Here is a 16,558-nt window from a genome sequence, read left to right as displayed (position 1 = left end):
AATGCACAGGGCACCACCTCCACCCACACCCCCAAACTCAGTTTCTTAGAGTTTCTAACATGGATGTGTTCCTGCCTTCATGGAGCATGTAGCCACATATATATGTGGAATGTAAAAGAACTTTACAAGACACACATATGATGGGTACTAAAGATAGAACCAGTAATAAAGACTTCATGAGATCAAAGAAATGAAATTCACTGTGCACTAGTCTAGAGAGGGAACTATTCTAAGGTGGATAGAATCTGGATGGATGGTAGAGGATGATGGAGTGTGAATATATAAAACAAGTAGGTTTGTTTGAAGCAGATTATTCTCAGAATTTAGGGGGAAATAATGTTGGGATTGGACAAGAGGAATCCCTACAAATCAGACTCAGGTGAACTTTATTTCTCCAGGAAGCTAGAAATTGATTTTTGAGTTTTATGGTTAGAAAGGGAAAATGAAATAAAACAGTATTATCTAGGGAAACTAGAGTTGGGGACATACACCTTTTTGAGGTTTCACGGTATAATTCAATTACAATTAGGAAAACTAAATTATCTTTTCCAGAACACAAGAGGTAACTTTTTTGTAGTTAGGAAGGTAGTCTTTTATGATCTGTTTATTCATAGATAACATGAAAACAGAAAAAAACACAGCATTTAAAGAATGAAATTATACTTTAAAAAATTACCTTTAAGCCTAGAGATTTAGAAGTATTTCATTGCATGGTCATTTTGAAACTATTGTTAAACAGAACGAGATTATAGTAACATCTTAGAGTTTTTAGCACACCACGATTCTAATGAAAATGACAGCACTAAAATAAGAATGAATGACAGCTAGAGAAGTTTTGAATGACACTTATAATTTTTGAAAATCTTTGCATCCTAATTGGAGTGGGAGAAATCAGAACAATGACATACATGCTACTTTAAAAAAATAAACTTTTTTTAAAGGTAATGTTCTTTTTCTTAATCTGGATGCTGATTTATCATTATGAACTATGAATATATGTTTTTCCAACTTTTAAATCTATGGTATATTTTAAAATAAGAAGTATAAGTTAGAAATGTTTCAAATTAGTCTTTTAGAATATATTTGCAAATATATACTTGTCAAGAGATCCATTCTTCATGGGGAAAAAAATACACCATTATCTTCCCCTGTTTTATATGTGGGCTTTGCTCTGGGAGCATCCTCTCCCTTTCTTTTGTTCCATATCCAGAAATGGGACTGTAATTCTCTCAGCTCCCAGGTTAGCAGGAAGTAGCACTGTGGTTCTATGAGGTGGGCAGCTAAAGAAAACATCTGGACAATAATACCTGTTACTATTCTACATTTTGTCCAGGTAGATGTTTTTTAATTGTTCTGAATTCGTAAAATACAAAGCATCTGCCCCAGAAGTTTCTCGCCTCATTCTTGAATGCGCTGGGCTGCCTTGTCCATCAAAGAGTTACTAGTCTTTGAATTTTTTAAATGAACTATTTTTTTCTTCAAAATGTTGTTAGTCCAAAACTTATATCAAAATACCAACATCCCCAAAAGAACCTCAATGGCTTACTTTCATTATCCACTTACAGCTTTCTAAAATGTCACTTTTTAATTAAGTACTTAAAATGGATTATATTATTAACATCTACATAAGGGATTTTCTATTACAATAAATAGTGCTTTAGTGAACATTCCTGGCTTCCCCCTTCCCTCTCACTCTTCCCCCAAAATAACCCCAAAGGGCTGGCCCATCATGTGTTTCTACTTGTGTGGTCTTATTTCTTTTTTAATTTTGAGGAAGAATATCAATTGCCAAAGAGAATTGCCACACCAAAAAAATGAAAAATTGAAAATACGTTTTTTAAGATCATAACACTAAATATTTCTAAAGCAATTCTGGATAAAATTTCAAATAAAAATTTATTAAGTGCAGGTAAATATTATTTTATTTTCAAAATAATCATATAATCATAGAACCAGATGATTCCCTAAAAGGTTTCACCAGTTTGTGGTTTTTAGGTATTTTTTGCTCATATACCCTCTAAAGGAATATTTTTACAACTATGTACTTTTATACATTTCACATCTAAAATGTTTCCTCATACATTTAACACTTGAAATATGTAATTCCCGATACACCATAAATATTGGCAGTTTAAAATGTCTGTAACTCTTTTATTTGTATCTAATGGATTCTAAATGTCACATCAACTTAATAACCACCACCGTATATTACAAAACAAACTAAATCAACAAGCTTTGCTGAAAGAGTTAAAATATCTTGCATTGTTTCCTTTTTATTTTATTTTATTTTGGCCATGCCCCATGGCTTTCAGGATCTTAATTCCTCGACCAGGGATGAACCCATGCCTTCAGCAGTGAAAGCTCAGAGTCCTAATCACTGGACCATCAGGGAATTCCCATGAATTGTTTCTTTTTATCCTTAAACCTTTATTTGATTCCACCTCTCCCTCAACATTGTATTTTAATAGAATAAATGTTTTACTTTTGAAAGACTTCTATTGATCATCTTCTTACAATTTTCTGCCACAAAAATATGTATATAAAAACTTAAGTAAAAATTTCCTGTGATCATGAGACTCTGTTAACATTTTCATTCCAGTTTTAACTTTTAATATAACTATTTTTAGTATATACTTGATCAAGACAAATAAACATAAGTTTTGATAGTTGCTAAACAAAATAAAAATGTATTAGAAATTTGTTTCTTCATGAGATGGATGGCTCTTGATTCTACAACCAGTTCTTATATTCATGGCTGATTTTTTTGTTTGTTTTGCTGAATTTTTAAAAACAAATTTGCTCTAAAAAGATGGTATTCAAAATAATTTTTATTGCTAGTTTTTATTTTTAAATGTTAGTCCTGAGAAAACTAATTCACATAAATAAGAAATTGAGAATAGAAGGAGTTTTGTTATAGAAGTGTCATTCAATTCTTTGAACTCCTTCCAAATTATGTGCCAGAAATCACATAATAATCTGTAATAAAAAATTACTGTTAATGATCTCTCAGCTGACAACTCAATTAACATCACCTTCAATTTTGTTGAAAAGAAAGAACTGGAAATTAACTGACTTGTAAAAGGATTTTTTTACTCAGCCATTGTCTTTCTCAATAAAATCACCAATATTCTAAATTTTCTTTGTTTAAGGCTCTGAAGATTTTTTGTTTTAATTCATTTATCAGCTATCCACTGAAGATTCCACGAGCTAGAAGAGGGAGATTATATCATATACCACTCAGAAAATTTTAAAATATTTCCTCAAGATTGCTTCATCTTGGAAGATGTTTAACCCACCCCTGAGATTTTAAAATCACAGGGATCAGTAAACTTTGGGAAGCAAGAAATGGATGTTGTTCTCTATGAAGTGCACTTACAAAAGGAGAACAAAAGGAGCACATGTAATACCTCCAAAGCAGTCACATTCTCAGACTGATTCATCTTAGAGTGGAGTGTGTATCACCATTTAGGATGGACACTGATTCCTTCAGAAGCACTGAGCCTGTAACCTTCGGAAAATCTTGAAGTTCCAGGATTTGCCAGTTTAGTTTGAGGATCACAGTTATCAAACAGGATCCTCTACTAAAAAGTCCAGTCTCTCCTGCTTGTCTTCTGCCTTCTCTCACAGACCCTAGTAACCACGGTTATTATCTTTTTTTAATTGTGTATGATCTTTGCAATTATTACAAAAGCAGTGCGTGTCCATTATAGAAAAATAGGAAATACAGGCAAGCAAGAGGGAGAAAATATAAAATGTGTGTAATCTCACCAACCACAAATAATCACTTTTATAATGTTATTTATCTGTCCATACCTTCTCCTGCAGTTTTTGTACAAATGGGTAATTTTTACATAACTTTTTTGCAGCTTAATATATCATTTAATATCACTGGCACATATTTTCAATATTTTCAAAAGTTGTATCTTATAAAATGTACCATAGAACTAGATTCCATGATTTCTTCTAAGAATTTATTTTATTTTTTCACTTATTTAAAAAGAATTTTATTGATGTGTAGTTGATTTATAATGCTACGTTAGTTTCAGGTACAGAGTAAAGTTAATCAATATTTTGTAATAACCTATAAGGGAAAAGAATCTGAAAAAAATATATATATATAATATATATACATATATATAACTGAATCACTTTGCTATATACCTGAAACCACGGTTGTGATTTGACTTTTTCCCTCCCAGCCTTTCTTTTCCTTTCCACTTTTAAGACCCATATAATCAAAAAGATTTGAAAATATTGGACTAGAACATCTATCTCATCTTTTAGGTTTTTAGGCTAGACTCTGCTGAAAAAAAATAACAACAACACATTATTGCCATCACTGTAACAAAAGCTGTTCATACATTAACTTATTTAAATCTCAGAACAGCCTTATGAGATTGGCACTATTGCTCTTTCCATTTCACAGATAAGGAAACTGAGGAATGAAGAGGTTAAATGCCTCGCTCATGATATTTAACCCCCAAGCAGTCTGCCTGCTGTGACTACACACCTACACTATCCCAGAAAAAAGTCATACTGTTTAGTCAATAAAATTGCTTCCAGAGAAGATACATAGCATTAGGACAAAAAGGCAAAGTGGTTAGTTGTTTCCAATAAAAAACTTCCAGCTCCTTTTTTCCAATTACCTTTACCCCAAATCTGACATCTTACCTATTCTGAGAAGAAACTCTGCAGTTCTTGAAGACGGATGCAAAATTAATAAAAAAAAAAAACAAAAAAAAACTAGCTTGGAAAAATTCAGCGAATGCCCACTTGGGATAAATTTTAGATAACTGTATGAAAGTAGAATAGCTTTTATAAAACATAATATTAAAGTATTTCCTAGGAATAACTTCTCAATTTCCAAATGTGTGCCAATGTATTTGGATGCATGGAGAGAAATGGTTCTTTTTAAATTTGAGCTATATTTCCTAATACAGTTAACATTATATATGAAAATTTGTTGAGAAATAATTAGCCACTAAATTGAGTTGATTGCTTTCAAAGTGAAAGATGTGGTATTTGTAAGACATTCAATTTTCTTATCAATTTTAATTGGACTGTATTTTCACATTTAATATTCGTGTGGGAATTATAATTAGTTGAAAGTTACAAAAGGAAAGCATTGTGATTCTTAGTTTTTTAATGGTCCAAAATGCAGCTCCTTAGCATTTATGTAGCATTTTTATTTCAAAAGTACTATTAAGCACATAAAAATATATAGTGATTACTATTGCTTATGTAATTATGATATGGAATCTTTGTAAATCACTGTTAGCATGAGCAAAGATGATTTAACATAGTAATATTTGCTTTCATATACTCAAATCCTGGTTTCCTTCAGAACTTTTTTTCTCGCTCATTTGTTTCTTTTACTATGTTGTTATACGTTAATAGCTATAAACAAGATCAGTTGTGATTAAAATCACTAGATAAAAATCTATGCCACCATGATAAAATGTATCATGCAAAATCAAATATGAACGGGACTTTGCTAGAAAATACAAGGCCTTGGTATTTATTCATGTTTCGTTCAAGTAAATCATACTGTATTTTTACTAAATTAAATTTATAGTTTATCTTAAAAGGAAAACAATGAGAAATCAGAGAGGGAAATAATAAATGCACAAAATCAAATTTTAAAATATACAAAAATTTAGAATGGCACACAATTCTATACAATAGTTATGAAATAGTTATATTTATATCATTTTTTAAAGCCAGCACTTTATGCTAATACCACAAAGAAGTCTCAAATCCAAATGCCTGAAGTGGCCAGGAAGGCAACACAAACGTGAAGTGCACTAGGTAGAGAGTGTGGGAAAGGATGTTTCATGCTCTGTCTAAAAGAAGTAGCCATAATCAGCTACAGAAAATGGTTGCCAGAGGTCAGTGGAAGACAGAAATACGGATTTTTTTCTAATGTAAAATCTTTCGGTTTTTTAATATCGGCCATTGGCTCCATTTCTTTTTAAACTCTGTTAGTTTACTTCCAAGGTGGCCACTATCAATTCTTTAAGCCCTATGTGCACATGACATTCCCCCACAGGGAGCTGGCACAAGTGACAGTGTCAGCTGCAGACATACCTTTACATAGAGCCAAGGCCAGCTTCACACAGAAGCCCACGCTTCACATGGGGCCCTGCATAGTTACCTTGCTCTGGGCTTCACAGATTACATAATCTGTCATCTCTGCTTCCTGGCTCTTGTTGAGAAGTCCGTGGAGCTCTGCTACAAAGAGTGGCCCCACAGAGGAACACAGAGGCATCAGACGTGTCAGTAAAGAAGCCGTTTTGGATGTTAAACCCACTCACATCTTCTGATGACTAGAAGCAAAGAAACCATCTGATTGAAAACCCATGAGACCCAAATGAGAACCACCCAGCTGAGCCCAGTGAATGACAATATCATGAGACAACTCAAAAATAAGCTGTTGCTCAAGCCACTGCATTTGGGGTTAGTTTATGCAGCAGTGGATAATGAGAACAGGCACCTCGCTGGCTATACACACACATGCCTGGGGGCCTCTATGACCTTTGTTCCGCTAGCCTGAGGCATGTATTAGCCCACTGACTACCAGGGTTGAGGGCTACCAAGAAATAGTCATCAAAATAGTATTTTATCTTGGTATTTTAAATGATTTTAACATCTTGATTACACTGTTTGAAGAGTTCAGACAAGAGATTTTCTCTCTGTCTCATATTGAGCTGTTTTATCATTTGATATGATATTAGACAAAAAAATTAACATATGACTTAAATTATTTGAAACTATTGCTGTAATGACTGGTCACTTGATGTACATTTGATTAGCACATGTTGCCAATTCAATGTTTTTGTTTTTCTTTTCATCTGAAGACAACTTGAATTGAAATAATTGCGTGATTATTGACACATTCCATATACCTTTCACAAACATGTGTCTAACAAGTCATCAAATCCTCTCCCAAGTGCCCAGTTCCCCCCCAAATCTAAAACTATTGTCTTCTTCCAAGAGACAATTCCTCCAAACCTTTAGGCCACGTACCTTAAATCATTTATTTGAAGGTGCCGTGCAAACAAATGATTAAATAATTCTCTTTGAATTTATTTTATAGTAAACATGTGGATAGAGACAGATTGCCTGAACTATATTTATATTTTCTTCCTTCCATCATGCTTGGCAAATAACCTGTGTTTGCCTGATCCTCTCCATTTGAAGTCCAAGGAGAGTTTATTAATGAAAATTGATCAAAAATATTAAAACATAAATATTTAGTTTTTTATACAACTTGGTTTTTATTCCAAGTCAGAAAGAAAATCTATTTCTATATTCTTCCTTAAAGATTTCTAGTTGTATCACCTGGATCAATGAGGCTGTTTCCTTAAAACATTATTATGTAAGTAATATACTTAGCAACTAATCAAGGAACAACACACCACCATTACACAAGACTTAGGAAGTGTCTAGCACCACCCTGGTTGCTAAGGCCTTGAACTTGGCCATGCTATATAGCTTTTGGTATTAATGCATTCGGAATGGCACAGAGGAAAAGTTCTGCTAAGCACAGAAATTGAGTGGTAAGTAAAAATAGTCACGTCCTAAGGGTCTGTTTCAGTCAATCAAGCGATTCAAATAATCCCAACTGCTACAATTAGCAAAGATCAACAGCACTAAATTATTCATGGTGTCAATTTCTGATGTTTGTACTGTCCAAGTTTTTATATATAGAAGAAGAAACATCATGGTGAGAACACATACTACTTGGTAAGAGTCTTTAGTTCCTTTCTCATTTTGACAATCATTTACTGTATAATTTGGGACAAGTCATAGAATTCATACACACTTTAATTGCTTCCTTCAATGAGAATAATACAATCCTGTTGGAAATATGCCTTGATAATCTCGTAGGTGAAGTGAAAATTCATAAGTTCAGTTATATTTGAATTATTGAGAAATGATTATTTTCTTAGGGTAAAATAGATGATATTTGATCACAATCAACACAAAAGAAACCAAGCCTTGAGATTAATGAAAGGAAGCCCTTTTGAATGTCTCCTAATGCATTCCTAGCATCAACTGAACTTGAACACAGAAAAAATGTCACTACGACCAAAACAAGAGATTACTAAAGTCAACTTCATTGTTTCTACTGTATATACATTAAGTATCAAAGTGTAGTAAGATCAGTTGCTGTTAACTCCATGTAAATTTCAAGTTGTTTTGGAGGGGTTTTTAGGTGTAACTCATTTTGAACCTCAAAACTTTAAGTTAACATGTAAGTTGAAACATGTCAATAGATCCTGAAATTGAAATACATATAATGAATTCTAATTTAGTTTTATATTATGTTCCTTGAATTTATAATTCAATGTTTGAAATTACAAATTGCTAACTTTAAATATGTTAATGCATTTGTCCACCAGTTATGTGGTGCTAGAATAGTGATTTTCAAATACTTCTACCTCCTTCCATCTCTTTCTCTCTCTCTCTCTCTCTCTTTCTCAGTCAAAACAAACTAAGAACTGAAATGCTCTGATTGATGTAGGTTGGGAGGCCTGGAGCACTTAGTCTTCCTTTTCTCAACAATCCTTCCTTCTTTATTTAGGTGGCTCCTAAATGAATTTGTGAAATAGTTTAAAACCTATACGTTGGGCTAGAGACTGGCAAATCTTTTAAAAAGTCAGGTGAGCTAATGATTCCTATTTTGAATTTTGGAGAGAGTTATAACAAATGAGATGGCACAAGTCTGAAGATGGCTGAGGATGGAAATAGCCAAATCAGCAGGTCGGTGGGTGTTATGGTAGCCCTGCTTCTTCAGTCAGAAACAATTACACCTGTTACATTGGGTAGCCTTTCTGCTGGACTGTGCCTTATATTTTTGAATCATATGATACAATATTTAGACAAAGTCTGAAGGAAACAAGGGGTTAGAATTTTCAATGCAAACTTGGATGGATCGTATTTTTCATTATTATATATGCACTCTCAATGGTGAAATAACATTTAGATTTCTACTATCTTTCTAACACACCAGCTTTAGGAACTAATGAATCATTCAATCCAAAAGGTCATTCATTTGGTATATTTTGGGGGGAAAGTATCAGTAGACTAGGTTACTGCATAGGTAAAGTAGAATACATAATAACTGTAAGTAATAATCTTATTTCCATTTCATTTTAGTTCTTAAAGTAATTGTATTTAGTCTTTCTTATCAGATTGGAAGATCAACATTGGATCTGCTAAATTCATAAGATATAAGTTTTGTTCCTCTTTTCTCAATGTCTCATCGAGAAATATCTCAAGTATTCAGGGCAGTTTGCAATCTCGGGCCCCTCTACTAAAACCTAAAAAAGAAATAGCATCTCAGTATGCTCATTTGATTAAATAAAGTACAAAGCTCTTCAGTATCCATATTAACATTTTTAATATTGTTTATCTTCTAAAATGTATGTAAACCTTTAAAAAAGTATTAATTAATCTGTTATGAAAGAAAAAGGAGATTATCCTGAATTATTAAGGTAGATTCAGCAAAATCACAGGAGTCCTTACCGCGGAAAGAAGGAGGCAGGAGACTGAGAATCAGAGAAGATGTGATGGAAGCAAAGATCAGAGAGAGAAAATGAAATTCGAAGATGCTGAGCTGCTGGTTTTAAAGAAGGAAGAAGGAGCTACAAACTAGGGAATGCAGACAGGTCTAGAAGATGGATAAGGCAAGGAAATACATTCTTGACTAGAGCCTCCAAAAGAAATGCAATCCTGACAATACCTTGATGTTTGGACTTCTGATTTACAGAATTGAAAGATAATAAACATAGGTTATTTTAAATCTCTAAATTTGTAGTTATTTGTTACAGCAGCAATAGGAAACTTATACAGTTAATGAAGATAAGAAATGACTTAGAAGAGGCTGCTGCTCTATGTACTTTAACATTCTATTTTCTAATACCCTTTGGAGATGTGTAGCAAGCTACAGAGAACTGTGATGATACCTGATAACCAGGTCATTTCATATTGTAACACATCACGAAGCATTAAGTACAGTGAAAATCCCACAAAAATATACATCAAAAAGATTACAAATACCAATTTTGAAGACATTAGTAGGTAATAGTTAATATATTATTTGTATAAATAAATACTAAAAATTACTACACTTGACTGAATATTTACTATGCATCAATGAGATAAGCATTTTATAAACACTATCTCATTTGAATCTGAAAACAACTTTAGAGATGAGTGTTCATACTTCAGTTTTATAGATGAGAAACTAAATCTATGTTTAACTTGCAAACAAAAAGGAAGTGAAAAGATTTGAACCACAGTTTGTTGATTTAAAATTACATGTTATTCACCAAAAATAAATTGAGATAAAGAAACAAACACGAAGAGCTGAAGAGTAAGAGGTTGCTCTGTGAGAAAAAAAAAAAACAACTGTAAGTACCTCCTTCCTGACTTCAGATGATAGTATTTCAACTTGTCATAGATATGAAGCCTCTCAAACAATGTGGAAACCACCAGGCATCCCAGAATTTCTGCCTTACTTTTAGTCTGAATATCTTCCCTCATAGGGAGTAATTGGTCTAACCATCACTAGAGAATTTAGGACTGGCCATTTTAGGTCACAACTTAGAAAAATCTAGGGGGAAAAAGGTATGTTTCCATACTATGTTTCACAGAGAATCTGCTTTTGTATTCAAATGATGTTCTAATTATTGCCATTTTCTTAAGAGGTGAAGCACCAGTATCTATATAAGAAATTGAAGCAAAATTAAACTAATATTTAACGAATATTGATTTTTACCTGGTCTTATCCCAGTCACCATAACATATTAGATTTTATACATATTAGCTTCCATTTTTACAGAAGAGGTACCTAAGCCTCACAAAATTTGTCTAAAATTACACAGTGAATTTAATTCCAGGCATGGCAGACTCAAATAGTCATGATAAAGTATCAGTCCAGAGAAATACAAAGTAATCCAAAAGATTATTATCTCCTTTCATCTTCCTTTATGATAAAACCCAAGAACTTCCTTCTCATCCAGTGAAGCAATATCAGATTCTGCGAATCAGATCTTTCATCTCTAAATTTAGCCCTAGTTTCTGTTACGTAAATTCTCAAATTCCCTTTGGAGTGCACTTATTCAGATTTTCTTGCTAGAACTAGTTTTTAAGCAATGTGAACCTCCTTCCCTTTCTAAGTCATTCTCACTCAATTAAGTAGTATCCTGGAAGTTAGCTTATTCTGCAACTGTAGTCTGAAGTTGGGAGAAAAAATAAAACACCCGAATTGACACAAAACAAGGCCTGCTTTCTTGCTCTCTGCTTTCTTTGACAGTTTGGTTCAATCACCAAAAATCATCCAGAACATTTCATTTACTCTTATCTTCCAACATTACTCTAATTAAAACCTTTAGATTTGTTCTCAGTATTCTCCAGGAGCCAGTGAACCCTCAGCCCATAATACTAGGACATCCTTTGTGGTTAAACTAGAGCATTCATTCTATTACAGTCAGCTCAAATTCAAGTACTTTTATGAAAAGGTAGCCTCATTCAAGTACTTTTATGAAAAGGTAGCTGTACATTTTGTGTAATCTTCACTAAACTATGTATCTTTTTAGCCTTTACAATAATTAAAAATTGCATTAAAGGAGACATTCCACTAACATTGCTACCTTGAAGGTCACCAGTGCTTAACTGGTCACCGTATCTAGTGGCTTTCATGCAATCCTTTATTATCATTATTATGACAACATTTACAAAGAACTTTTACATGTATTCAACTATTTGATACCAAATATTATAACTAGGGACTTCCCTGGTGGTGCAGTGGTTAAGCATCCACCTGCTAATGCAGGGGACATGGGTTTGATCCTTGGTCTGGGAAGATCCCACACGCTGCAGAGCAACTAAGCCCATGCACCACAGCTACTGAGCCTGCTCTCTAGAACCTGAGAGCCACAACTACTGAACCCACATGCCATAACTACTGAAGCTCACACACCTAGAGCCCATACTCCACAATAAGAGAAGCCACCACAATAAGTTCATGCACCACAGTGAAGAGTAGCCCCTGCTCACCACAACTAGAGAAAAAGCCCATGCACAGCAACGAAGACCCAATGTAGCCAATGAGTAAATAAAAATAAATAAATAAATAAATATTATAACGAGACTGTACTGTAATTATGTGCCTCCCTTATATATTTCCTTAAGCTGGAGTTTATTATTTCTTTGATCCCAATGTCCTTTGACTTATAGTGATCAATAAATGAATGCGTCAGTGAATGAACAAAATATTTCTAGCATGCCACAGGTGTGTTTGACAATTTTGTTGGCAGCTTCATAACACAATAGATAAACTATCTTCAATACAATATTAATATCTTCCAAAGTGTGCGATTTGTAACTTTTTTAACACATTTTTTATAGGATCTTAACTGTAGTTACTGAGTGTTTCATGATGTGTTGCAACATGAAAGGATCTAGTTATTAGTTCTCTACAGCTCACTCATTAACCTCAGCAATAATGGGACAGCTGAAAGACCATTGGATTCAGACCCTTCAATGTCTGATGATCATAAAGTAATCATCATCACACTTTTAACAGGTACTACCTTATATGCTTACACTGTGCCAGTTTAAATAAAGTGTTTATCTGATCTCATTTTCCCAAGAAGCCTAAGATAGAATGAATCATTACCTAAATTTTACAGATTTGAAAACAGGTCTAGATAATTTAAAATCATGCTCATGACATCCATGTTCTATGTTGCCTTTCTTACAAAATCTTGATTCAGCCTCAAATGATACTTTAATCCAAAAAAAAAAAGAATAAGAAATCTTACAATAGACATTAAATGAGCACTAATTGGAAAAAAAAAGCTGCATGAGCACTGGAAATAAAAGGAGACAAACATATAAGCATTACAGTTCTTAAAAAAAATTAAAAGTCTAGTCAAGGGTCTGAACAAGGGAGCAGCAGATGACAAGTTACATGACTTGAGCTTATAAAACTGCAGTTCGCCATCACAATTTCTGACACATTTACTACAGTATCTGCATGGCTTAACAAATGAAATGGGTCTTTACTATTAATTTAAGTAGATTACATTACCGATGGTGAAAATAACTAGAAGTTACCTGATTAGTCATAAGGCAAAGAAAGAATCATTAGCAGAAGAGTGTGTACATATTTTTTCCTTTTTGAATGCTCTTAGAAAATGTTGAAAAGCTTAATTGGATATTATTCAAGAGCAATAAATTTCCTTGCCTGCAGATATAGACTTCAGTCTACTTGTCAAGAGTAAACAATATTTTTAATGTAAATTTGTTTTATCTTGATGTCTATGTAGACATTTGAAAATAAATGAATTATGTCTTCCATATGCAAAGATGCTGGTTACTCATAAGATGTAGGTCATAAAATTTGAGTCTTTTTCCAATAGGAAATCGATTTCTATTGATCTGTTCACATGCTCTTATAAAACACCCCTTGAGACCAGAAGAATGCATTTAAAACTGGCAGGTTGGGGTTAGAAGTCCAATCTGTAACCATGGAATGGAGTCAGGTTAGCCAGGTCCCAAAAAATTCATGCCTGAGATCTCATATGCTGCCCAAACGAGCTAATATAAAGGGCCGAAGTCAAACGTAAGGTGGAAGTGATAAAACGGCCACAATTAATGCTATTAGTAATTTTATTAAAAAACTCATAAAGATTATATACATCATTCAGAATAAAATCTCATGCCACATTCAAATACAGGCACATCACCTAATGAACATACCCCCGCACAAGGTATGGCACTCTTTTAACTTAAAAAAGTCAAAACAAATAAACTTGAAACAGTCACTGATTTATGAAACAGTGATCCCTGGAGCTGACCTAGCATCAGTGTGAAGGGCCTATATCAGGTGACACAAATCGTTACTCCACTCAACCTGGCAGTCTTGCCATTATTGATTCATGTTGGCTTTAGTCCTTTCCTGTCTCTACGCGTCTATGCTTTCACTTTCATATGGAACCAAAACCATACACACACACACCACACATACACACACATGACTTTATTGTGTGTTTTGTCCTGGACTGTGACGGTACGCATCTTAGCGGATAATACTGTTTTTCCTCTCTTGGTAGGTTCCTCTTTACCTTTTCCCTTTCGAGTAGCCTCTATGCTTCATTGCCTCTGGGAACGTATAAGGCCGACCACAAATCAAGCAAAGCCTGTAAGCCTTGCTGGCTTTTGCTTTACCAAAACCTAAATCTTTTGAAGAAGAGGCAAAGGGAAGGTACAGGCTGAAGGTGGAGCAGAGGTTCCCTCTGATTCAAAAGTGATCTGCCCAGGAATTTGGGCGAGGGGAGAAGTCTGTCCTAACAGAACAGTGGGAACTTAGCCACATCCTAGAGAGAGATATCTCAAAGAGACATGGATGAACAAGGAATAGATGGGTGAACTAGGGAGAGACAACCACAGTTCAAAACTATGACCCACGCAACAAAAGGAAGCACATGCCACCAAATGTCAAGAAGCCACTTGGGTTTGTCAGGGAGAATGCCAATGACACAGTACTTGACTAAAGTGTAATTTCCTCGTTTTGAGTATACCATGTAAGTCCCACTGGAGTGTGGTGTGATTCTGGCCTGAGGAGGGGACCCTAGCAATGAATGAGACAGAATTTACCAAGGCCAGCAGGACAGAGTTCCAGCCCACATTTTTAATCTTTTTCAATATATATCCTTCTGTTTTAAAACAGCAACATGAAAGTCAACAGAGACTCTTCAGGTAAATTAAGAATCATTCACTTCATGGTTGGAAGCAGAGCAGTCTTGATAAGAATACTGTAGAAAGGCATCAAGCACTTTTCTTTGGCTATTACTGAGTTCTTCTGCTTGACATACTTTTTGCATGAAGTGAAATGTGGCCTGTCCTTGCCAGAGTAGATAATAGTACCTGGACACTAGCCAGTTTAGCTAGGATGTTGAGAGAGGAGAGCATGTCAGCATTCACTGTGAGACTCACCCAGCTGCCTCGTTCAATGCCTTCTTATCTGTCGTCCTCACTCCTTCCTGGGCTGTCAGCACTGAACCTGGCACTCAATGAACCGCTCCACTGCTACTTAAAAAACTCAGCTAGAAAATCATCTCTTAGTTCTTGTGATCATTACTTTGAGGTTATAATGAACTTTTAGTCCTATGGAAAATACCGGATATCTAAGGTCTGAGTCCTAAATTTGAAAGAAAATGTGTTCTAAATGCAAGCCACACCTTGTAATCAACCTTGCAAATTGCTTTCACTTCCACTCACTGTCTCCCTGGTGCATAAACTGCAATTCTTTTCACACATGGATTCTTTCTTGTAAAGTCTTTTCTGTTTCTCACTTGAAGCAGCACTGCTCTGGGGACATAAAGAAAATGTTCAAAAGTGTTAGCAGAACCACATTTTAGTGCCTGTCTTGCAGTTTGGGTGAATGGGTCTTCTTAAGTGAAAGAGAAAGAGGGATGCAGAGGGCACCCCATTAGCTGTGGGCCACTGAGGGTGCTCAACTTTCCACTCCAACCTCAACATTTTTTCTTTCATTATATATTTTTAATTGATAGTAAAGTACCTTAAAGGAGGTGTTCTACATTAATACAGTAATCGCTTGGAGCCATACTGCCTATACTATCTTCATTTGGCAAACTACCTTCTTCATAAATGTATATTTCATATGATAGTGTATTATAAAGCCCATAATTCTGCTGCTGCTATTTGTAATGCTGTTGCTTTTATATTAAGTCATAAAAGTTCCCCCATAAGTCCTATTTTTTGAGAGCAAAATGTTAAATGATTACATCTTATTTAATTCCATTGATACACCTAATTTACTAGCATAGAATTTACTAGCTCATATTTCTAATTCGGGGCATATGGATTGTTTCCAAGTTTTTGCTTTACAGATGATGCTGTACTGAGAAGGACCGCAGACTGAGAGCTCTGATAGATACACAAGGCACAGACCAGACACTTAACACGTATGATTTATAAGGCTCCCAATCACTGTTCAGGATGGATACTCTCCAGTCTGTTTCACAAATGAGGAAACTTGAGGCTCACAGAGGTGAAATACTTCCCCAAGGGCACTCAGTGAGCAAGTGGTAGAACCAGGATTTGAAATTCATATCTGTCTGACTCCAAACCTCATTCTTTCTCCCCTATGTCACAGAACTCTTTCTTAATGGAATTTCCTCAAGACAAAATCCCAATAGTGGAATCATGGAATCAAAGAGTGTGACTATTTCTATGGCCCCTGTTACTTACACATCAATGAGAATTCACAGTGAAAAGGAGACAAGAAAAATTATGTGCAAGCCTATTGTCTACCTTCCCTAAAGATCTCATGCTCTTTCAGATGGGAGGGGAGCACTGTCAGGCTCAATTTTTTATATTTGAGAAAATGATATGCAGGGAAATTTAATTATTAGCTCATATTTCATGCAACCAGATTTCTTGTGATTTTATGAAAAATATTAGAAAAATGCTGCTCAAAATTTAGCACATTGTAAGTAAAATATCATTATTATCATAAACG

The 16,558-nt window shown here is 34.5% G+C and overlaps 1 protein-coding gene across 3 annotated transcripts in view; it reads right to left on the bottom strand.

The window, feature by feature from the left end:
* NLGN1 (neuroligin 1) overlaps positions 1 to 16,558 on the bottom strand; it is an 805,184-nt gene that overhangs the window by 326,843 nt on the left and 461,783 nt on the right. The gene's annotated exons all lie outside the window — the stretch shown is intronic.

This window comes from Hippopotamus amphibius, chromosome 6, assembly GCF_030028045.1.
Source record: "Hippopotamus amphibius kiboko isolate mHipAmp2 chromosome 6, mHipAmp2.hap2, whole genome shotgun sequence".
In the NCBI taxonomy this organism is placed as follows: domain Eukaryota; kingdom Metazoa; phylum Chordata; class Mammalia; order Artiodactyla; family Hippopotamidae; genus Hippopotamus; species Hippopotamus amphibius.
The sequence above is the reverse complement of the archived record's forward strand: the minus strand, read 5'-3'. Positions and strand labels throughout refer to the sequence as shown.